The sequence below is a fragment of the Lemur catta genome, chromosome 2, assembly GCF_020740605.2.
Source record: "Lemur catta isolate mLemCat1 chromosome 2, mLemCat1.pri, whole genome shotgun sequence".
Lineage (NCBI taxonomy): Eukaryota > Metazoa > Chordata > Mammalia > Primates > Lemuridae > Lemur > Lemur catta.
The window spans coordinates 132,060,721-132,084,369 of NC_059129.1; the positions used below are offsets into that span (position 1 = coordinate 132,060,721).

The 23,649-nt window shown below is 41.8% G+C and overlaps 1 non-coding gene across 1 annotated transcript; it reads left to right on the forward strand.

The window, feature by feature from the left end:
* Positions 1 to 23,280: 23,280 nt before the first annotated feature.
* Positions 23,281 to 23,387, forward strand: LOC123633644. The gene has a single exon (XR_006733672.1). It is a non-coding gene; the product is annotated as a U6 spliceosomal RNA (small nuclear RNA).
* Positions 23,388 to 23,649: the final 262 nt, after the last annotated feature.

The following is a 23,649-nucleotide window of genomic DNA, read 5'->3' on the forward strand; positions in this document are numbered from 1 at the left end:
GCTCTGACCCATTCCAAAAGGGCCTTGGATTTTCCCACTTGGCTAGTTACATGTTATTTCTAGAACCTCTAGTTGAAGTTAACAGGTGGATAAAGTTAGTCAAGCTTCGAAATGTCTGTCACAATTAATGAAAACGTAAAAGATACATGCAGAGACACTGTAGGCTAGTTTTCCTCTTTTTATGTTTTAAAATTACTTCCTTCTGTTCAACGGCTCTGAAAAACCCTGTTCACTTGATGAATATCAGAATGCAGAAAATAACGGCGTAACATAGGGACTGTTGGAAACTATAGCACCGTGGGCTTTGCACTTAGGTGGTAAAGATGTGGGTAGAAAATGGTGGCATGCAGGAAGTCATCCCAAGCTATTCCAGAGGTCAGGGAACAGGAAGGCATACAGATCAATTGAGCAGTTGGAATCACAGTTTCGTAAATTAATTTAAAACACACAGAGAAAAGCAAGGGGAGAGAGATGGGGTCAGTTCCTAAGGATGAGGTGTGAGCAGGTGACAGCGCCCCCTGCCTGAATTCTGGATTATGCAACCTCCGTATGTCCTGCCTCTTTTTCTGCCCTGATGGTATGATTATGGATGGGACCAGAGTTCAGTTTTGAGCAACGGTCCGCAGACAGAAGGCCACCTGGACCAATGACACACATCTGCTCTATCAGAGAGATTCAGGGCTTCTATGGTTTGAATGTGTCCCCTAAAAAGCATGTGCTGGGAACTTAATCCCTAATGCAACAGTGTTGGGAGGTGGGGCCCCATGGTAGGTGTTTAGGTCATCAGGGCTCCACTCTCATGAATAGATTAATGCTGATCATAAAAGGGCTTGAGGCTGTGAGTTCCATCTCTTCCTCTCTCTTGATCTTGCTCTCTTGCCCTTTCACCATGGGATGGCACAGCAAGAAGGTCCTCACCAGATGTGGGCCCCTTGACCTTGGACTTCCCAGCCTTCAGAACTATAAGACATAAATCTCTGTTCTTTATAAGTTACCCAGTCCCAGGCATTCTGTTATATCAGCAGAAAACAGGCTAAGACAAGGGAAGGACCCCTGGCTAATTGGCTTACTGAATAGTCAAAGGCTTTTTCTACATTTAACATAGTTCATGTGAGGCCAAAATAAGACCATATTGAGGGTTACCAGTAAATGGCCAATCTAGGGTTGGCATTGCTGTCAGCCCAGAGGTAGCACAATCAAGACTTATCACTTGGCCGGGCACAGTGGCTCACACCTGTAATCCTAGCACTCTGGGATGCCAAGGTGGGAGAATGGCTTGAGCTCAGGAGTTTGAGACCAGCCTGAGCAAGAGCAAGATGCCATCTCTACCAAAACTAGAGAAATTAGCCAGGCATAATAGTGTGACCCCATCTCTACTAAAACTAGAGAAATTAGCCAGGCATGATGGTGCACACCTGTAATCCCAGCTCGTCTGGAGGCTGAGGCAGGAGGATCACTTGAGCCCAGGAGTTGGAGGTCGCTGTGAGCTAGGCTGACACCACTGCACTCCAGCCTGGGCAACAGAGTGAGACTCTGTCTCCAAAAAAAAAAAAAAACTTATCACTTGATATTTCTATTTATTAATAACATTCTTGTTTTTTCCATTATTCTATTTATCTTTAAAATATCTTAGCATATGCTAAATTACTCTCTATCTATACTTAATATATCCTGTGCATTTTGTCCATATTGCTTAAGGTACTAGCTTACTTACCATCTATCCCCAAGGTTTCTTATGAATTTCATCACTCCATGGGTTTTCTCATTCTCTCAAGCAGAATTGAATATTCTCAAATGACATAGCAAATTCACATCATAACTGGTGTCAGTTCTGATGGAAATTTTCATTCCCGCGTCCATCAGGGAGCTGGAGAATTAAAAAACCACCATGCAAGGACATGCCATTTACATGTCTTCCTCATGGAGCTTGCCTATTAACTGGCCAAGCCAGGTAGCCTAGACACAGCCCAGCCATTTTTAGAGTATGTGGTATCGGTAGACATGAGCAATGGGACTGTCTAAAGGTTCCTGGCGTAGTCAACTAGCCTTCCTACGTAGCCCAAAGATCCTGAAAATACCTGGTCCTCCATTTTCTCTCTGACTTCCCCCTACTCTCCGGCTCTCCTTACTGTTCCCAGAATGTTCCTGCCTCATGATGGGTCTGCATGTTTCCCACTGTACATTGTTCACAACTCAATTCCAGTGGATGCCATTTACATAGGGTACCGTGAGAATGGAACACCCTAAAAATGGGCGTCACGGTGGCCCCAGATCAGAGCCTCTACACCTGCTGTTCCTGAGCCTGGAACACTTTTCCCTATATGGTTGTAGGGATTTGGGTCATTATTCCTTACCCATCTCGTCCCTAATGTGTATGCACATGTGCATGCATGCGCGCGCGTGCACACACACACACACACACACACACACACACACACTGCAAATTGTAAATTATATGAGAGAAGGGATTTTTATGAGTTTTGCTCACTGCTGAGTTCACAGGACCATAAAATTGTCCGGCATATAGTATAATAGGTTCTCACTGAATATTTGTTTGGTGCATCGACTCTACTCCTTATCACAACTATATATGTTCCTCTCCTACTGACTCAACCTCCATACCAGGTTCGTTGGAGAACAACAAATATGGACTTAAAAATAGCTCCTGAAAGTCCCTCTGGAATACGCTATCATTCTATGACCAAATGAGCAGGCAGATTGCAGGAAGCTGGGCAGGGTTAAGGTCAGATGGAAGCAGAGACAAAAGCTGCGAACCTGCAAAGTATTATACTAAGCTCGTCATTGGCCTGTGAGTTTCTTAAGCCCGATGGTGGGTTCAACCAGAGACAGTAGAATTACTGAAGCTCTCACTGGACCCCACTTTGAGGAGCCTCAGAACTTATTTGAGCTGGGGCTTTGTGCTCATTGATTCTAAGTACATTTGTTTGCCTTAGAGATGAATTTCCTTGGTCTAAGGGGAGGGTTGTTTGTTCTGTAGGGATTACTCATGATGGCTAAATAATTTGGGGCTGTTGGCGTTTCCTAAAGAAAATAATGGCATAACAGTGGGATCCTTCTGACGGACTGTAATACTGACCCACTCTCACCATGATATGGCCTCAGGATGTTTTACTAGAGGGAGTGAGGGCTCAGGGCTGACCCTCCCACCTGCTCCCAGTCCCGTGCTGTCCCATGACAAAGGGTACAGATTTGAAAGAAGCCCGACCAGCTGAACCCCCATGGAAAGGAAGCTGACTTAATTCTTTCAATCATCTTCTTTTCCAAAATCTAGACTCCTCTCCATTTTCAGAGCTCAAGAGCAGGGAGCAGACATTTTGAATTCGACTCCAGGTCCTGCTCGGACTTGCCAATCAATCTCAAGCAAATCATCGTACCAGCATCATTGTCTTTTTGCCTTTCAGTTCCTGCACCTGTAAAAGCAGGACCTTGCTAATCAAGCTCTCAGTGATGACATATAGATTAGCTCAAAAATGGTTCATGAAAATGACTTTAGGAAATGTTGTCATCCTATAATAGTGCTGTTTTTTTGTCCTACTTGCAAAAACCTACCTTCATTCACTCTTCCTCCTAGACAGCAATGCCTAGGGAATGCCCAGACATCAGCAAGCACAGGCCCTGCCTCGAGCTACACACAGTGCTGGCAGCCAACGAGTGCCAGTGCTAACCAGTGCGCAGGCACCTGCCCCAGCCCTCTTGCTCCTTCTGCCTCACCCACATCGGTTCCATCTCCCGGGACATTGACACATAAGAGTAAGACAGAAGGCTTGCACCATGTGTCGCTCTTTCCCATAAAAAAATGTAGAGTTAAATCACAGAAATATCATTCAGAGGTTCTAAACTAAGTAATTCCTGTGCCTCTAGGAAGGGTACTTCTGTTGCTTTGTTTTCCTTTTTGAACCTGAACGGGTGTCTCAATATGGAAAGGAAACACTCAGGTGCTCGTAGCCTGGGACTAAACATTCTCCCAACACAGTGCCGATCAACACTTGGCCCGAGGTTGTACCACAGTTTTAGTTGTCTGGGTTAAGTGTAGGGTAAATTCAAATCCTCACTGTTTTCATGGAATAATTGCTAATGAATATAATCATGTTCCAATGTCATTTGTTTCATTTGCAAGTTGGCAGCAATGAAGAAGGCAGCTTTCTTTAGAAATGATTAAAACATGGTTATTAGGGTGAGGTCACTGGTTTACACTTAAGTCATTTCTTTCCCCCTACAGTTATAATAACAGTGATGGAACCCAGAATCTTGTAGCTGGCCCTTTGGCAAAAGAAGGAGATCAAATTTTCAGAGTTTGGGCTGCCTTCCCTGAGTGGAAGGAATACTTTCCCACACCCGAGGCTGCTGGTGGGTGACGGCCCCCTCATACCACATGCATTTCTGTGTGTGTCAGGCCTCTGCGGGCCAAGGCAGCTTGCAGCATTGGCCAACTTGGAGCTGAAGGCTTTACAACATGATAGAGAGGAAGATATTTTAAATTAAATCCCCGGTTGGATTTATTGTCACTTGATCTGTCCTGAGCTAATAAAGGGCAAAGATATTCTTTAAAGAAAGGAAAAGCATAGCCAACTATTTTGTGCTCCCCGTGAAAGAAAAGTATCTTCCTGCTGGGGTCAGGAAAAGTTATCAGCTTCAGACCTCTAGGCAGGATTTAATTTCCCACATCATTATTTTTGCCTGCATAGTCACCATTTTTTTCAGTTATGTTTTTATCTCTTTTCCTCTCTTATAAACAAAACATTTCAAAGTCTCCACAGACCTATTTTTGGCAAGCTCTAAAAAAATCTGTAAAATATTTAAAGTCCATCAGGGGAAAAATATCCACTGGAATTAGAACCATCAGATTCTAGGTACTCATTGAAATAGGATTGAAATAGGTACTATTTCAAATTCTGTTGCTTCGTTAAAGATTGTGTCTATCTGTTCTGGGGCTTAAGATGGAGAAGTAGTTGGAAGAGTCCAGAAATGGACTTGCCTTTTCATCCTGGCTGTGACCTTAACTAGTTGTCAGACCCTGAGCAAGTCACTTAACCCAGCTGAAGAGCTGGATTACATACATATTAAGAACTCTCGACAATCCAAATGCCTCTAAACAAGGGAACATGTACAAGTGGCTGAAGTCACACATTTTGCAGTTGCACTTCTAGAATTCTCCTAAAATACCTACTTTGAGATGAAAACTACTAGGCAAATGGCATCTCCTCTTACTTTTAAAACTTGAGATTTATAGACACCCTTGAATTGTGTCTAAGAAATTCATAGGAATATGCCCACTGTGAAGTCTTCTCCATACCTCAACCTTCTCATCTGCACATGGGGCTGATTCAGTACCTGCCTTGTATGACTGTTGCAAGGATTCAAGTAGATCATACATTTATAGCAATGTCCTCCGTTATTGACACACAACACACATTCAGTAAGTGTTAGGTATTATCTTTTATAAACTGAGAATTGAGTCAAAAATAAAGAGCATGAGAGCCTGAGCCATGGATCACAACTTCAAGTCTTCTTAAATTTTCATGTCTGATCAAAAGAGTTAAACAAAATGATCACGAGTTGCCTTTTTAGTTTCTTGGTGGCTTAGTTGTTTCAGCATATAGACACTTTCAAATAATGTAGGCCTATTCAGAATTAACTATGGTCAGCTGGGCTTCTGCTACTTATATACTGTTAGTCAACAAGCAAATGGTGAGGACTTGACTAGTACTGGGAAGTGGTACTTGGAAATGCAAGTCTTTTTTTCATGGATTAATTTTTAAATAGTTAATGGGGGTGGGGTAAGTTTTACTCATTTATCAAAGAAATGTGCTTATAGCTACCCTGAAACATTTTTGTGTTATTTACCACCAGTCTTTTTTCTGTACCTAATTTTTGGTTTACAGTTGTAGTTATGCTGTCTTATACCCTGGTATGTTTTTTTCTTTTTTTTTTTTTTTTTACCCACCCCACTTCCTATATCCTGCTATTTTTACTAACCTTCTTTTTTTACCTGAAGACTCTTCTTTGGCCTGATTTTAAGGGACCATTTTCCTTTTGTAAATAACCAGCTCAAATAAAGTCATTGTGATTCAGAGAGACCAGAAAGGGTGGGAAAATATGTGAATGACTTCTCCATTCCGGTGGGAACCTGGATGGAAACCCTCTTTTTGGAAGCCAAGAAGGCAAAGTTCCATTTTTTCTTGGCAAGACACTTTATGAGACTCTGAGTGTCTTTGGACTCTGTACTTTGGTAGCTTGGAATTAGCCTGGGAACACTTTCATGCCCAAGCGATTTCAGAATCTCTCCCCTAACAACAAAGACTCCGATTCCCGGTGTCCAGTCTTTTTCGAGGCCCAGTGAACTGTGCATGTGGGTCTGTCTCAGGTGCCCCTTACACCCCGATGTTCATGACAACTTTCACAGAAAGAGGGTTTATCATTTGCAAGGTGATTTACAGGTTAAGGCATGACCTCAATATCCCAATTGGTATTTCTCTCAAAAAGAGGAGCTGCCACTATAGCAAACACATACTGCATTTTATTCTGATCTCTTTTTTTTTTTTTTTTTTTTTTGGTGGATTATACTATGGGTGCCTCCGGGTCCTGTATGCCACTGGCTCATCTACAGCTAGACAAAATATTTTCTTACAGATTCATTTCCTTGTATGGACTATCCCAAACCAGAAGAGAGGAAATAATTTCTTCCTTAAGGACCATGGGCTGTGGCTATATGCTGTATATGTCTGTGTTCTCTAGTCTGCTGGCACTCACTATGTGCTATTTTTACCCTTATTAATGATATAAATCTTGTATCTTGGCCACCCTCTGAAAACAGGATGTTTGGGTTGGAGATCGAATGGGAGAATTAGAATTGGATGTGAGGAAACCTGAAATCCTGCTTTAAAGCTGGATTTGAACTTTTAGCCCCATACACAGTCATGACAGCTATGGTCATTTTTCCAAATGTTAGTTACTGAGACAACTGTGGAAATGAGTGATGGCCAATCTTAACGTTTTAGAGAAACGATGCAAGGAAACCACTCTTTAGGTGAACCAAACCTGATCCTCCAAGTTAGGCAATGCAGGGAGACTTTGCCACGGGAGAGGCCTGTGGCTCACGTGGCTAAAATTTGAAGTCTCTCCTGCGACAACTACACCAGCCTCAGGGACACTGCCTCCCCCTAACTCTACTCTCAGCTGCTGCCCTGAGACTGGTCTCCGAATTCTCCACGCACTCTGAGACTAGGCTGGAACATTTAAAGAGCCACTAAATGGCTGCGGATGGCAAAAAGAATCGAACAACACACAACTACGTTCTAGGCCCTCAACGTGGAGCTTCCTCATCTTCCTCCTTTCCCAGCTGTAGGCCTGCGTTCACGTGGCAAGGCCACCGGTCCCCTCCAACCCTGCAGGATCCGGAAGCACGCTTAGACTCCTGGAAGTCTAGACCTCACCACCTACTAAGTTCTGGTTTCCTGTCCTCAAATGCATGTTTTCCCTGCATGTGTGACACTGGACAACGTGTCCCTGCCCTGCAGGGGAGACCAGCTTTGTTCCCAGGCCATGGCTTTTCCCACGGCCTCCACAAGACGACAATATCAGAATACTACATCCACATATTGATGGATGAACGCACCCAGTGGCGGGAAGTTCCTTTATTATAAATGGTTATTATGATAATACAAGTGTCACAGATATTCAGAGACCAGGCCAGTGTTCCTGGGTGCTGAGAAGCTGTTTATAGCTCTAACAGAAAGTAGAGGACTATGGTATAGAAAACCAGAGCATCTTTTATGGTGCACACTACAGGCCTTCAATTTCTTTAACAGGGAGGACTCTGATGCAGTCGCATGGCAGCGTGGAGAAGGAGCTGCTGCTGCTGTTGTTGTTGCTGTTGCTTCCCCTGGGGTTGTGTGTCTGGTGACTGCTGTTTCAAGGCAGCTGATCACAGTTGTGCCTCTAGCCACAGGGCACCTCTAAGCATAGGCCCCGGAGGGTGACTTGACAGGGTGGATTCTTGCTTAGCCTGGCTATAAGCAAAAAAGAACTTTAGTTGAGCAACTCACAGGTTCTGGGGCCTGGGGTGTGTGTGTGTGCGCGCGTGAGAGAGAGAGAGAGAGACAGAGAGACAGAGGGAGAGATTACAAGCTGTATCTCGGCATTCCTTTTCCAAGCCTACATTCCATTACCCCATGTTCGACTCAGCTGGCTTCCAGGAGCCCTCCCAAGAGAAACAGCTGCTTGATGCCTTAAAGAGGAAATGTTAAAAGCTCTTGAGATTTAAAATTTTAGAATCTGCAGGGTTGATAACTTCCTCTCTGCTTATGAAAACAAACAGCACTGACTCCTCTCTTTCTGAACACAAACACAATTCCCAAATGCTGGTTTCTGTCTCCAGCGCAGCTCTATCAAGGAAGTGAAGATGACACCAGGTAGCCTGTAATTAAGTTGTAGATGCTGCTAATAAAATCAGTTCTTGGTATTATAGCATGGATACTGTTTATGCATTTATACAATTGAAAAGTGATACCAAGATAGCGACCAGATGATTTCTGCTTGAGGCTGGGAATTTTCCTGTCTTACCTTTGAGGCACAAAAGGTCAATCTAACAGAAGTGATTACAGACTTGAAAACACTAACTTAGGGCAATTAATTATCCCATAGAAAAAATATTAGTTGTCTCTGCCAAGGTTCTTTCACTTCTAAGGCAAGTTACAGAACTGGCAATATAGTTAATAATAACTAAAGAGATTGTTTTTTCTTTCAGTTAGTGATGGGGGATAGAGTGTTTTGTTTTGGTTTTGTGTTCAAGTTTAAGAAAACAAGAAAGCAATAATTAAGCTGGAAAAAATCTGCTCGTCCCTAACACATGCACATTTGCACGCGCACGTGCAAAAACACGCGCACGCGTTATAGTCTCTCTCTCTCTCTCTCTTAGATCACCCAGATCCTTGAGGGTTGGCAGAACACTAGAATCAGAAACGAGCTAACAGGAATGTATAGTTATGAATAAGTAGAATTCTTTTCATTAATATTTCTCTTATCATTCAGTTCATTCATTTTCCTCTGGATGTTCTTTTTTAAACAGCTATTTTCATTAGAATTGTTTCTTTCCCTCAACTTCAGCCTAAAAATTTTAATGTAGTGGGATAACATTTGCATGTGTGTGCTTTAAAACAAACAGTAGGTTTTTGATACCATCAATATCATTTATTTGCATTATTTCACACATTCTTCAATAAAGGAATCCATCCCAAGACTGCTTAAATTCCTGATTCAACTTCTTCTCATCACTAGCTTTTAGTGCCAAGTACAAAAAGATTCCCAATCCTCCTAAATATTTGCAGATTTGATAGACATAAAACTATAAAAGGACTATTCTGTAGTGAAAAAGAAAATATTTTAAGGAAGAGATTACTTTATATCAACCAGGGTCAGGTTCATAATTTATCTGACATGCTTGTAAACATTCAGATGAAAGATCTTCAACCTCCAAAGTAGTATGAATACTTTTGCAATGAAAAAAATAAATTTGTTCAAAAACAAAATGATTTGTAGATTTAGCTAAAAGTTTGCATTCCTACTGTTTACTAGTACCCAAAGAATATCACACACTTTTTATTATTCCACTTACTCATTCACTAAATATTTACCGAATTCTTGTTCTGTGCTGCGTATTTGTGCTAAGTGTTTGCAATGCAGATGGCCCCTGGTCTCAAGGAGTTTACAATCTAGTGGGGAGACAAATAAACAGTTCCAATAAAGTATTGCTGAAAATGAGGGCAGAAGGCCAACGGCAATGTGATGGAGTGTCTTGTCCCTGGAGACAGAATGTTTACTTTAGTCAGTTTGCCATGGTCCATAGACTAGCTTCACAGACTCCGAAACCTTAGCTTAGATTGTCTCTCAGATGGAGACTCACATTGGCCAAGTGTTTAGATTAATTAATAATAAACTTGAATGCCAATTGATTAATTTATCCTGAGAAATAGAACTGCCCAAGGGACTGGACCCTTACTTAAGTCCAGTGGCCAGCACAGGGGAGCTCAGTTCTAATCAGAAGGCTTCTCAGTAAGCAGGAAATAGAAGAAATGAATGTTTGATGAAAGATCATGAGAAATTATCATGGTACCAGGCTAAGGTAGACTGGTTCTTCCATCTCCTAAATCGGATAGACCTGACATTGTGATGGGAGAGGTTGAAGCTTCAGGCAAGAGCACTGTCTCCACTGGACAGTGAGAACCCCCATCGGTATAGCCAAAATTGACCCATCCCAAACCCTCATGGGGATGCCTTTAATAGTTGTCATCCAGCCTCGCTGGCTGGGATGATACTCAACTGCTTTGCACAGTTATGGCCATATCATGGGTCCAAAATCTGGTTTGGTGGGGGCTTAAATCTTATAAAAGTCTGTGGGACATCTTAAAGAGACAATAAACCTTTATGAGTAAAAGTTACGTATGAAAGTGAATATTTATTTGGAAAGTTCCCATGAAAGAAGGAGCCCATTCATTTCATAGAAAAGCTACCTCTGCAAACCAATTGTTAAATCATGAAGATAATTTCATGGGACTGTAGTTGATAAAGCACTATCACCCTGGCCATCCTGAACCCTCCCTGGGAAGCCCTAGACTGCCCCAAATCCCAGCAACTAAAGGATTAAAGCCTAAGGCTATCCATCTGTTCTGATCATGGTGATTGGTAAATATTTTTAACGGCTCTCTCTTTTTAAAGCACTTTGCATATGTCTCTGATATAATGCATTATGTATTGATTTGCCATTTAATTGCATGTTAATCCCTAATTTCAAGTTCTTGATGGAAACCTCATGGTCACCCCTAAATACTAACAGGCAATACAAGGCAGAAAATACTTAAAATTCCTTTTGCAATCCTTCAAATTACCTAATAATGGAGCTCAGTGGAAGTCTTTATCTCTTAAACAACACTACTTTCTAGAGTATTCCCACCAGGAACCCCTAAGGAAAAAGCCCAGGAGGGTGGTAATCAGTAAAAAGTCACAGCACAAGTTTCCAAAAGACTAGGAGAAAAGGCAGTAAGGGTATTTTCCTATTTGTTTGTTGTTTTAATCCAAGAGCTGGTACAAAGCTTTCTCTAGGGGAGAGTTGACATAATATTAACAAAAGAAGAAAGAATAGGTGTTCAGTGAACAACAAACAGCAAACACATTCTCAATAATCATAGATCTTTAGGGGCATAAAATTCAGAATTCATGCCATAAGGGTACAAATCCTCAAAAATCTTCTTCCTCCTGATTGAGATACACTTTGGGGGGAAAACACTGGTCTTGTATGTTGTTTTTTTAAAGAAGTAATTACTCTGTTTAACTATGGACCTTAATTTTCCACAAATTCACCATCAACTTAGTGTAATGTTACTCTTTGGAACATTTGCAACATTTTCAACTTCATCAAGTCAAGAAGAAATAGTTTATGAAAGCAGTCACTTTTGCCCACCAATCTCAGAAGGAGATTTGTTTGGTGCTAAAGCATCTCCATATGATTTGTGGCTGTGCATTTCCCAAGGGAGAAATATAGAAAGGACACTGTGAGAAAATCTGCTTCTTATTTAAGCTGCAAAGTGTTGATAGAACGATCTTCCTCTGACAGTCAGTGACAGCCACTGGACATGTTAAACGCAAATAAGCAAACATTGTGTTTTGCTGCGTTCTGTCTTTTTAACTAATTTGTACAAAATCTACCATTAGGATTCAATATCTTTACATACTGAGAAAACAACATAGCATGTGGTTCACAGAAATTGAACAATTTACCTAGTACAGGGCCTGGCTTCCAGTGAGTGATGACTAACTGATGAATCAATGATTGAATGATTAAATAAGCAAGCCATTATAATGGCTTTCTCCCTGAGAAGGCTCACAGACATATTTTTTAATTTAAATTTTTTTTATTTATTGTCTAGCAAAAAGTATACAGGTCCTATAGCAGCGGGTGGTGATTTTGCTAAATGTATAAATGGCAGTATAATTTCCCCGAGGGGAGAAGGAGCTTATAAGAATGAATGCTAAATGCAGAGACTGTAGATGTGAGTGTGTGAGAGTGTGTGTATGACACACACCTGGGCTAATAAGGGAGATCCGGAGGAAGTGGGGAGTGGCATTCAGAGCCACAAACGAGCTCACAGGTAAGCAGTCTGTGTGATCTCAAGCCCAACCTCCAGTGCTTCTAGGAGGCACCAGATACAGTGGGAAAAGCACAGGCTTTGGGTCCAACAGATAGGGGTACCAATCTGCCACTTGCCATCACTTGCCCTTGACCAAAAGCAGTGATCATAACATTTACCTCTCCATGTTATTACTGAAAACTGAGGTAAGGCTAGCAAACGGTTATCACGTGCTGGGCCCTGTTCTAGCACTTTACATACATTACCTAATTTAAACCTCATGAGAGCCATATGAGGTTACAAATGAGGAAAACTGAGACAGACATGGGTTAAGTAATTGCCCAAAGTATATTGCACAGGGCCTGCACACAGTTGATTCTCAATAGGTAATAATGACCGGTGTTCATTGTCACAATGCTGAGTGGTTTACATTCATCCTCTTATTTGATCCTCAGAACAAACTTACATGCTTAAAATGGTGCCTGGCATATGGCAGGCATTTGATAAATATTTGTTAAATGAGTGAATGAGTCTTCACCCTACAGAAGAATTAACTGAGAGTTAGGTAAGTTAAGTGGATTGCCCGAGGTCACGCAGCCAGAATATGAACCATGCACATGAGCTGTGCTCTTAGCGTTGCCAGTCATCTATGGCCTCCTATCTCCCTGGGATCAAAGACAAGAAAGGCCCAGGTAGGGGACAGGGACATATCAGAATCATCTCAAGCAGTCAACATAGACTGTCTTCAGGGTGGTTTAGAAAACATGGAATCAGTCCTCTTTCCTTTCTCTTGTTCTATCTTTTTCATCTCTCTCTGGATATCTGCCCCAACTCCTAAAAAATCTTTGCTCTGCAACCTCCAATTTCTAATTCTGGCTAGCAGGGAGATAAATATTAGAAATCATACTCTGAGCTATCCATCATTTAGCTAAGACTTCTTAAGGGTTCTTAAGTAATCAGCCATGTGAGGTTTTGGATTGTATTTGAGGGCAGAGGGCTGTGATGAGAGAGTGAAGTACGCAATCCATTTTAATACACAATTCTCATATGCCGCAAATAACGAGGCCCCAAAACCCTCAGTCTTAAAATAAAAGTGTTTTTCTTTTAAAAAGAATGAAATGTCACTCAAAATATCATATATCGGCCTGTAATTGAGCATTATTAATATTGAATTAATTACCTTTACATGCATTATTTCTATAATAGTGATAAGTGGACAGAGCCTTCAAAAACTATTTCTTTGATTAAGAATTAGATACCATAATGGGTATTTGCTTCCAGCGTGGTGGCCTAATTATTAAATTCCATCATTCTTAGTGTTTCAATAGCTTGGTGTGATTAAGCCTGGATAAAAGCTAAAATTTTTTTTAAAAAAAGGAAGAAAGAAAAAAAGGCTCATTACCAAATCCTAAACAGCTTCAGTAACTTCATGCCAGTCTCTGAAGGACATTTGTGCCTTGTTATGACAAGGAATTATTCATAATGTGTGCCTAGCATATAGATTGCATCCTTTATTCGAAACAATAAAAGAGTCATCCTTGGTAGCTGATGGAAATAAATAGGCAGGCGAAATTTAAAGGGAAGGGAAAAAAAAGACCAACCAGTAGGCCTCTATAATAATTGCTTGTCACTGTAACATCAAGTAGTTCATCCTTTTAGGAACACGTTATGTGGCGAGGCCATTATGTTCTCTGGATGGGAAAAAAAAATACAGTAATTCACAGAAAAGCAGTGACAGGATTCTGCTGGTTTACCTAATAGTATTGACTAGACAGGAGAATTATGGCTTGCAAACAAAGAGTGATTCTGGATTTGGAGTTGTTTTGCTGCCTTTTTTGCCCAATCAGAATTCTTCTCATTTAAAAAATATCAATACCCTTGAAAAATATCAAGGCGACTACCAACAGCCTTTTTTTTTTTTTTTTTTTATCTTACTATAAGAGTGCACAGTTTCCAGATTCGTGCCCAGTTGCTTATTGAAACCTCTGCTGTTGCTGGGAGGAAGTAGGAAGGAGATGCTATGCTTTAGTGCCCCTTGCTGGTCAACCTGGAGAAAATCGAGCATAATGATTGCAAGAACCCAGGTTTCAATCAACGGAGTGGCACATTCTATTCAGATGGGCAGGAAGCCACACTGATTTAACACAAACGTCTGTAGCCTGGATTAAGAATCGTTGTAAGGATAAGATGATGTGTTTGGAAATGCACGCATCTTTGTACAGAGGAAAAAGTGCAACAGGAGAAAAACTACATGTTAAATCTTAACCTAACTTCCAAATAAGTCCAGGTAACTACATTCCTATGAACACACCCTCATGAAGAAAACTCATTCTAGGCCCAAAGTATAATTTTGCTTGACTATGCCTCCAAAAATGTGTGCAGCCTTTCAAACCATAAGGGAACTAATAGATACCAAAAAATTCCTATTGGAAATCTCAATTCAAATTAAATTCAAAAAATAGTGCAAAAACTTCTTTCTACAGAAGAAGAGTGTATCTGTACTAATGCAATAGATAACTGATAACTATATTATAACCTGGCACTGTAACACTTGTACCATAACAAGTGAGTTCTGATTATGATGAATTTTTTTTTCTGTTTGCCATTCTTTAAAGATGTGACTATAACACTTTTATAATTTAAAAACAATAGCCACAACATGGCAATACTTACAAACTTTGCATCAAAGCTAATTAAATCTGAGGATTCCATAGTGAGCTATCAGACCCAACACATCAATCTCATTTGGAACACCATGAGAGCTGGGCTTAGAATTCCATCTGCTCCTCCACGAGGTACCCATCAGGAATTTGAGTTCACAAGATCCAGCTCAAGGGCTAGAAAAAGTCTGCTCATGCAGACTGAACAATACAAAGGCATATGGGAACCAGCCCACGTGGCAGCCTTGGCCCATGTGCAGGCCAATCTCAGGTACACGGCATACAGATGGATCCCGGCAAAAGGCACCAGAGAGAATTTGTCCTTCAAAAGCCTAGCAGGCTTCAAGGAACCCAAAATAACCAAAAAAAAAAAAAAAAAACCAAAGCTAGAAGACTCACACTTCCCGATTTCAAAACTTTACTACAAAGCTACAGTTATCAAGGCAGTACAGTACTGGCATAACAACAGACATATAGCTCAATGTAATAGAATTGAGTGTTCAGAAATAAACTCGTACATTTACGGTCAATTTATTTTCCTAAAAAGTGCCAAGACAATTCAATTAGGAAATGAATAGTCTTTTCAACAAATAATGCTAGGATAACTGAATATTCAAGTGCAAAAGAATGAAGTTGTACACCTACCTCACACTATATGCAAAAAATTAACTCAAAATTGATAAAAGATCTAAATGTTAAAAAGCTATAGAACTATTAGAAGAAAACATCTAAGTAAATCTTTGTGACTTTGGATTTGGCAATGATTTTTCTTAGAGATGACACCAAAAGCAGAAGCAACAAAAAGAAAATGTGATTAATTTGACTTCATCAAAATTAAAACCTTTGTACTTCAAAAGATACCATCAAGAAAGTAAAAATATAACCCATAGAATGGGACAAATTTTTTGCAAATCATATATCTCATAAGGAACCTGTTTCTAGAATATATAAAGAATGATAACCACTCAGTAATAAAACCAATTGCCACCACGTGCAGTGGCTCATGAATGTAGTTCCACCTTCCTGGGAGGCTGAGGCAGGAGGATTGCTTGAGCGCAGGAGTTTGAGGCTGTGGTGTGCCGTGATGGCCCCTGTGAACAGCCACTGCATTGCAGCCTGGGCAGCATAGCAAGACTTCATCTCTAAAAATAATAATAATAATAATGGCCAACTAAAAATGGGTAAAGGATCTTAATAGACATTTTTCCAAAGAAGGTACATGAATAGCCAATAAGCATTCAAAAAGATGCTCAACATCCCTAGTTATTGGGGAAGTACAAGCCAAAACCACAATGAGATGCCAAGCCACAATCACTAGGATGGCTATAAATAAAAACAGACAGTAACAAGTGTTAACAAGGATGTGGGGACATTGCTACTTTCATTCATTGCTGATGAGATTATAAAATGGTGCAGCCACGCCAGAAAAAAGTTTGACAGTTCCTCAAAAGTTATATACATAGAGTTCTCATATGATCCAGAAACTGCACCCCTAGATATATACCCAAGACAAAGGAAAACATATGTCCACACAAGCACTCATGTATGAATGCTCATAGCGGCATTATTCATAATAGCCAAAAGGAAGAAACAACCCAAATGTCCATCAGATGATGAATGATAAACAAAACGAGGTATATTTATACAATGGAATATTATTTGTCAATAAAAAGAAATGAGGTACTAACACATGTTACAACATCGATTAAACCTTGAAAACAATATGCTAAGTGAAAGAAGCCAGACATGAAAGGCTACATATTGCATGAGTCCACCTGTATTAGTGTGCTAGGGCTGACATAACAAAACACCACAGGCTGGGTGGCCTAAGCAACTAAACTTTATATTCTCACAGTTCTGAATGAAGGCTGGAAGTCCAAGATCAAGGTATTGGCAGGTTTGGTTTCTCCTGAGGCCTCTCTACTTGGCTTGCAAATGTTGTCTTCTCCCTGTGTCCTCATGTGGCCTTTTCTCCATGTGCACATTTCTGATGTCTCTTCCTTTTCTTATAAGGACAATAGTCTTATTGGATTAAGGCCCCACCCTTAGGACCTCATTTAGCCTTAATCACCTCCTTAAAGGCCCTATCTCCAGATATTGTCATATTGGGGTTTAAGGCTTCAAAATATGAATTTAGGGGACACACAATTCAGTCTGTAATGTCTGCTTATATGAAATGTTCAGAATAAGCCAATCTATAGAGATGAAAGGTATATTAGTTGTTGCCAGATTGGGGGGATGGGAGGATTGTGGGTGACAGCTAAGGGGTATGGGAGTTTCTTCTGGGTGATGGCAATGTTCTGAGGTTGATTGTGATAATGGTTGCACATCTCTGTGAATATGCTAAAAGCCATTGTATGTATATTTTAAATGAGTGCACTGTATGCTATATGAATTATATATCAACTAAACTTCTACAAAAATAATATATAGAAGCCTAAGGGGCAAGAGAAGTCATAGGAGGCAGCAGGATGCCACCCATGAGCATGCAGATCAGAGCCAGGACTAGAGTCTTTAAATGTGTGCAAGGAAGGACGAGCCCAGTTCTGATCTTTAAGCTTATGCATTAAGGAATACAGGCCAGAAAGATAGGAATCAGATTTAGGGCACATGGTTAGGACCTCCTTGGCTGCAAATTTAACTTAAACCTGAATCACGTAGGGTTGGCCTAGAGCTCCTTAAACTCCTGCTCAAGGCCAGCATTCATCTCAGAGACCGAAGAATGACATCCCAGCCTGGGGAGAAAAGAGTTCCTGAGGCTGGAACTCAGCAGAGTGCGAGGCCAGGCCTGAAGTAATCTCCCATGTGTTCCTGACTTGCATCTTCCATTCCTTTAGAATTAGAATGCTAGAGTGTAGTGAGCATGCAATCCCTTCGGTATGCTTCTCTCACGAGCTCTGGGCTTTCAAAGGATGGATCTGCCAGACTGCACTTATTAAGCACATATGCTTTATTGTCATTGTCAGTTTATTTACTGACCTGCTCTACTAGACTTTAAGATGCTGGAAGATGGGAACTGTTACTTATATATCTGTACCTCCAGGGCCTTGCCCACTGTCAAGTGCATAGAAAATGCTCCATAGATATTTGTTAAGTAAATGAATAGATGAGTACTTGGTTTTCCCTTTTTTATTTTTTTAAGAGACCAGGTGTCACTTGAGCTGCCCAGGCTCAAGCGATCCTTCCCCCTCATCCCCGAGTAGCTGGGACTACTGGTACACACACCCCCACACTTGGCCTCCAATTTTTAACCTGGTAGAATGCACGTAACTTCTCACTTGTGCTAGATGGAGCCATTTTCGAAACTAGCAAACTAAGGAATCCTAACTCATTGATTTTTCCAGACTTGACATAATTCTCAATAATAAGAGCTTAACATTTATTGAACATTTCTGGACTTGGCCTTGCACTAAGCAATTTATGTTTATTATCCCATTCAGTCCTCTCAATAAACCCTTGAGTAGATGTGTTTATTGCCCTCACTGTACAGATGTGAAAACTGAGACTCACAGAGGTTACGGTGACTTGCCCACAGTCACAGGGGTAATAGTAGCAGAGCCGTGATTCAGAGCTTCCTCACACTCAGGCTGCAAGGTTGTGAGACTACCTTACTTCTCAAGCAAAAATTACTGCCTAAGCAGCCCCTCACATTGAAGAGGGAACCACACGAATAAGACAGGCATTAAAAAGAATGGGTGGGCTTCCTCCCTTCGGGGATCAATTCAGTCTGCAATCAACCCAAACTGGAAAGCCTTTTCCGATTGTTTTCACTGTCCACTGACTCACAGCTTCCGTGGTTTTCATTTTCTCCTCTTTCGTTCCCCTCATACATGTTAGCTGCACTTCACAGAGTCCTGCACAAAGGGAGAACTCAATACGTGTTGAATGCTTACCGGAATGGAACATTCTGACATTTCAGAACAACCGGCTCAGCTTGAGGTGTTTCAAAAAGGCATGCATCAAATGTCCTGAAAGTTGTTATAAGGGATTCAGCAGCTTTCACAGTGACCTCAATAAACAAAATTAAATGTTTGCTCATTTCATGGTTACCATGTTCCAATGCAAACAGCCTGGTATTTTTCCTATTTTCTATTCTCCTCTGTTACCTCAGCCAGGTATATGTTATGAGTGTACAGCAGTCAAAGATCCTCGTCTGTGAGGGTTGAGGGAGAAACGTTCATGCCCAAAGTAGGGGCAACGCCTGTTTTCAGAGAGCTTGGAATCATTCAAGACCAATGCCTACGATTGAGGAAGCTAAAACAGAACCAAAGTTAATCCTCCAGGCATTCAGCATGTCTAGGATTAAACCAAAATTCTATGAAGGGCAGGGTTGCCAATGCCAATAGTGTAACCTGTCCTCAAACTTCAGATGAACTGCACGGGCAGAGAGAGAGGAAATCCAGGCGTGACTCTTGCATTTTTACAAAGCAAGGGCAAAATGCCCCTAATGCCCCACCATCCTCACCAGTCCACGTGGGTAGGTGAGCGGCTCCTGTGAAAGGCCTCATGAATAGCACTCCGTCCTTCGCCCATCCTGGCCCTCCCGGGTCCATGGCTACTGCTCGTGTCGCTGCCTGTGGCTGGATGCTCCATGAAGGCGGGGCTCGGCCTGTCTTGCTCATCACTGTACCCCCACAACTCAGCACATATGTAACCAATTACGCTTTCACTCACTGCATAAATGAAGTGTAAGGTCAATGGAGAAGAAGAAATGCCTGGCAAAAATATGGTGGAACTGACTCTCCTGTCAGAGAGAAGAGCCTGGATCCCATGGAGGGTGCCCCTTACACTAGAATGGACCACGCCTTACCTGCTGGAGGGGAGATGTCTGTGGGGATGATAAGATCTTTTGAAGACTAAGACAGTTTTCATCATTTTAACACCATTTGAAACACTGAAAGCTTGGCTTTTTAAATGATGCTTTTCCTGTTTTTATTTCTGAACAAAATAGCATATTTAGACTGGGCACTAAGGCTCACACCTGTAATCCCAGCACTTTGGGAGGCCGAGGTGGGAAGATCGATTGAGGCCAGGAGTTTGAGACCAGCCTAGACAAAGACTCCATCTCTACAAAAAAATAAAACATCTAGCTGGGTGTGGCGGCACACTCCTGTAGTCCCAGCTATTCAGGAGGCCAAAGCAAGTGGATCACTTGAGCCCAGGAATTTGAAGTTGCAGTGAGCTATGATGACACCACTGAACTCTAGTTTGGGCAACAGAGTGAGACCTTGTCTCAAAAAAATAAATAAATAACATATTTAAAAACAAACATTTTTCTTTAGCCCACATTTAAATATAATAGGCATATATATTTGAAATATAGAGTATTTTGAAAATACTAAAAGAGATCAGAGGATACCATTTTCATAATGTTCCTTTCAATTTTCATGAAATCTGAAGAAGCTTAATTTTTCTACTATGAAATATTTGTTGGAAAGGATTTCTATTTTAAATCAAAATTATTTTTAGATGTCACTCAAATTATCATATTAATCATCTTATAGTTGCCCCCCAAAAGAATCGTATGATACAGTCTGTGCACTTGATATATAAATATAATAACATTAGTTTTTTATGTGCTTTGTTTTGGATCTACATGTTTGGTTAAGCTCCTAAAAGAGCTTTTTAAATGCCGATGTATTGTCCAAATTGTCTATTATACCATTGAGTTAATTATCAGTAAGATTTCTCCCTGGTATTTGACAAAAGACAGTCCATGGTAAATCCCTAGATAGAAAGCCAAGCCTTGGACCTCTGTATTTCATCCAAACTCAGATTCCCATTGTGGGGACTTGCTGTACCACCCCAGTCTTCCTGAGTCGGAAGCACGTTGGTTTGATATTTACCATCTGCTGGGTCCCTATGTTCTTTCCTTCCTCCCACTTACAAAACATGTGCCCATCTGCCTAGGAGAAAGGAGAGGTGATCAGAATATTTCAAGCACCAAATGAAAATGCAAGCAAGGCAATGTATGGTAAGTGGAAATGGAACATGTCATGAAAGCTAAACCTGGGAGGAGACGAGGTTGGATGCATTTCACAGCCTTAGCGAAGGATTTCTAGATACAGGTGGCAGACGCAAATTGCCTGTCAAGAGATTCACTTCATAACGAGGCCAGCCATGTAGAACAGCCGTGGTGCCACTGGGGCCACCACCGCAGCTGGCCCAGATCTTTGGGATCTGGGAATGACAGTCCCGTGTTCCCCAGCAACAGCCACGTCCCTGTGGAATGGGGGGGGACAGATAACAGGGCTAATGCACCAGCCACCCCTTCATGCTGCCTCTGCCAAACCATCAGTCAAACAAGGAACAGAAAAGAAATGGGAGTGAGGAAAGAAGAGGTGAATTGAAACCAAGCATGGCAGGGGTGGGGAAGTAGGCAGAAAGGAACTGGAAGAGCACACCCATTTATCTTCAGCACCTTTCTGTCATCTTGGGTTAACAGTCATGGGTATGCAACAAGCAAAAGGATGGAGGGACTGAGTGACACTATGCCCTGCCTCTGCCTTTCTCAGAAGTTCTTCCCCAACTTGGTGCTCTCAGATGCCCAGGAAAATACTGTGTGCTTCTCCAAGCTCACACACAACCCCCGCCCCCGACACACACACACACACACACACACACACACATTTCCCAGTGTCTTACTTGTGTCTGTTCACCTCTGTGCTTAAAACTGAAATGACAACAGGGAGTCTGTGCTGTGGCCAGGGTGGTGACCTCTTTCGCCACCATTTAGCTCCTGTATTAGAAATACATTTTCCTGGACAGCAAGGCAATGTCACTCTCAAAGTCAAGATCGATTCTAAATTGCACCCTCACACTGAGGAGAACCCATTTTTCCTCCTAAGCCACTATTCTCCCCTTGACAGACTTCTGAGACTTCTCACTAAGGACCAGGCAGGTGCAGTGCTGCGTCAAGGATGGCCCCTCAGCCGCACTCCCAAGCCCCTTCTCAGCATCCAGGCTCCACATTGGCAGGGCAGTGCCCAGCCAGGCCACTTGGCTAACCGCAGGACTGCTGCTGCCAGCATTAAGGAAAATCTGCCTTCAAGACAGACTCAGATAGATCTCAGGGACCAAAATGAATAACAAAAGCTCAGTGAATGGGGATTCATGTTTAGGGTAAAGGAAATGCTGGGTTGTAAATTCAGATAAACATTCAACACTAGAAACCACCACGATGTTACAACCAGAGCCTCAGGGAGACGTGAGGGAGGCAGGAATTTTGAGAGATAATTCTGAAGAAATTGGAAGAGAAGAACAGATACAGTGGAGATCATTGCAGGATGCCTGTGGGCAGACTCCTTGGCAGGACCATCCTTGACTCCTCCAGGGTACCTGGCATAGAATAGGTGCCCAAGAAAAACCTGATGAGTCAACGAGTGAATATGCAGTGACTGACGCCTTCCCTGAAAAAACAGAAGGTGGCAGGAGGAGTTTCGTGTTCTTAAGAAAGCCTGCGTCTACCTCCTGAGAGCCCAGCCTTCTTGCATTCTTAAGTGTGTTTTCTGAACTCATGTCCTGGGGAAGCAGAAGGCGGTTCTCAGGTTCACTGAGCTAGAACAGCATTTTGATACAAACAGACCTGGGCCCACTGAAAGAGTTATGCACTTGGCAGGAACACCACCTTGAGTTCAGACAGAAAGCACATCTGTGCCTCATTGATAATGTAATAACCTACATTACGTTCTTGGCTGAGAGCACCTGTGCACAGCCCAGAAAGTCGGCCCAGGGCAGCCATTCTGATGGAGGTGATATTAACAGCTCTCATTAAAACTGATGACTATAGCGGTGCCCAGCAGTGCGGCTACAGCGAGGCGTCTGTCCACATTTCCATTACAAGCCCCTATTTTTGGAGTTCATAACTCAACCGTAGAGAGATGTTTTGCATTGAACTGAAACCTGAAAAGAAAACTGCAATGAGGCTGGGTTGGGCATGGTGGCTCACGCCTGTAATTCTAGCACTTTAGGAGGCCAAGACAGGAGGATTGCTTGAGGTCAGGAGTTCGAGACTAGCCTGAGCAACATGTCGAGACCCCCCCATCTCTATAAAAAATACACAGATTAGCTAGGCATGGTGATGTGCACCTGTAGTCCCAGCCACTCAGGAGGCTGAGGCAGGAGGATCGCTTGAGCACAGGAGTGTGAGGTTGCAGTGAGCTGTGATGATACCACTGTACTCTAGCTGGGGCAACAGAGTGAGGCCCTGTGTCAAAAAAAAAAAAAGAGAGAGAGAGAGAGAGAAAACCATCAAGAGGTAAAGAGAATTTGACTTTTAGAGCTGTAAAAGTGTGTCCATTCCCATCTGTACATGTCCAACTGTGTGTTATACAGAATGTTACTGCTCTTCTACCCTGTCTAGACAGTGGAAGTAGAAGACTATGTAAGGACAGAGGATTCACTTCTGAGCTAGTCCAGAGGAAATTTGAATGTCTCAACTTTTCTGTCTATCAGGGATGCTAAGAATTCCATAATGGGTGCTCGCTTCAGCAGCACAGGTACTAAAATTGGAACGATACAGAGAAGATTAGAATGGCCCCTGAGCAAGGATGACATGCAAATTCGTGAAGCATTCCATATTTTTGTCTTTAGTATACTTGAGTGTTTATGCTTGCAAAAATATATATGTTATCATTACTTATTTTATTGATTAAAGTGGTCTATAAAGTAAAAAAGAGAATTCTATAATGGGAAGTGATATTTGTATGGCAATCGTTTCTCCTTGTTATGCATCTTTGCATTTCATTTGCTGTTACCTGTGCAAAACAAGGAAGCAAAGAATTCCTAGTACCCCACCCAGGACTTAATGAGGTTACATATGGCTGGATCTTGCTGACTTCCAACAC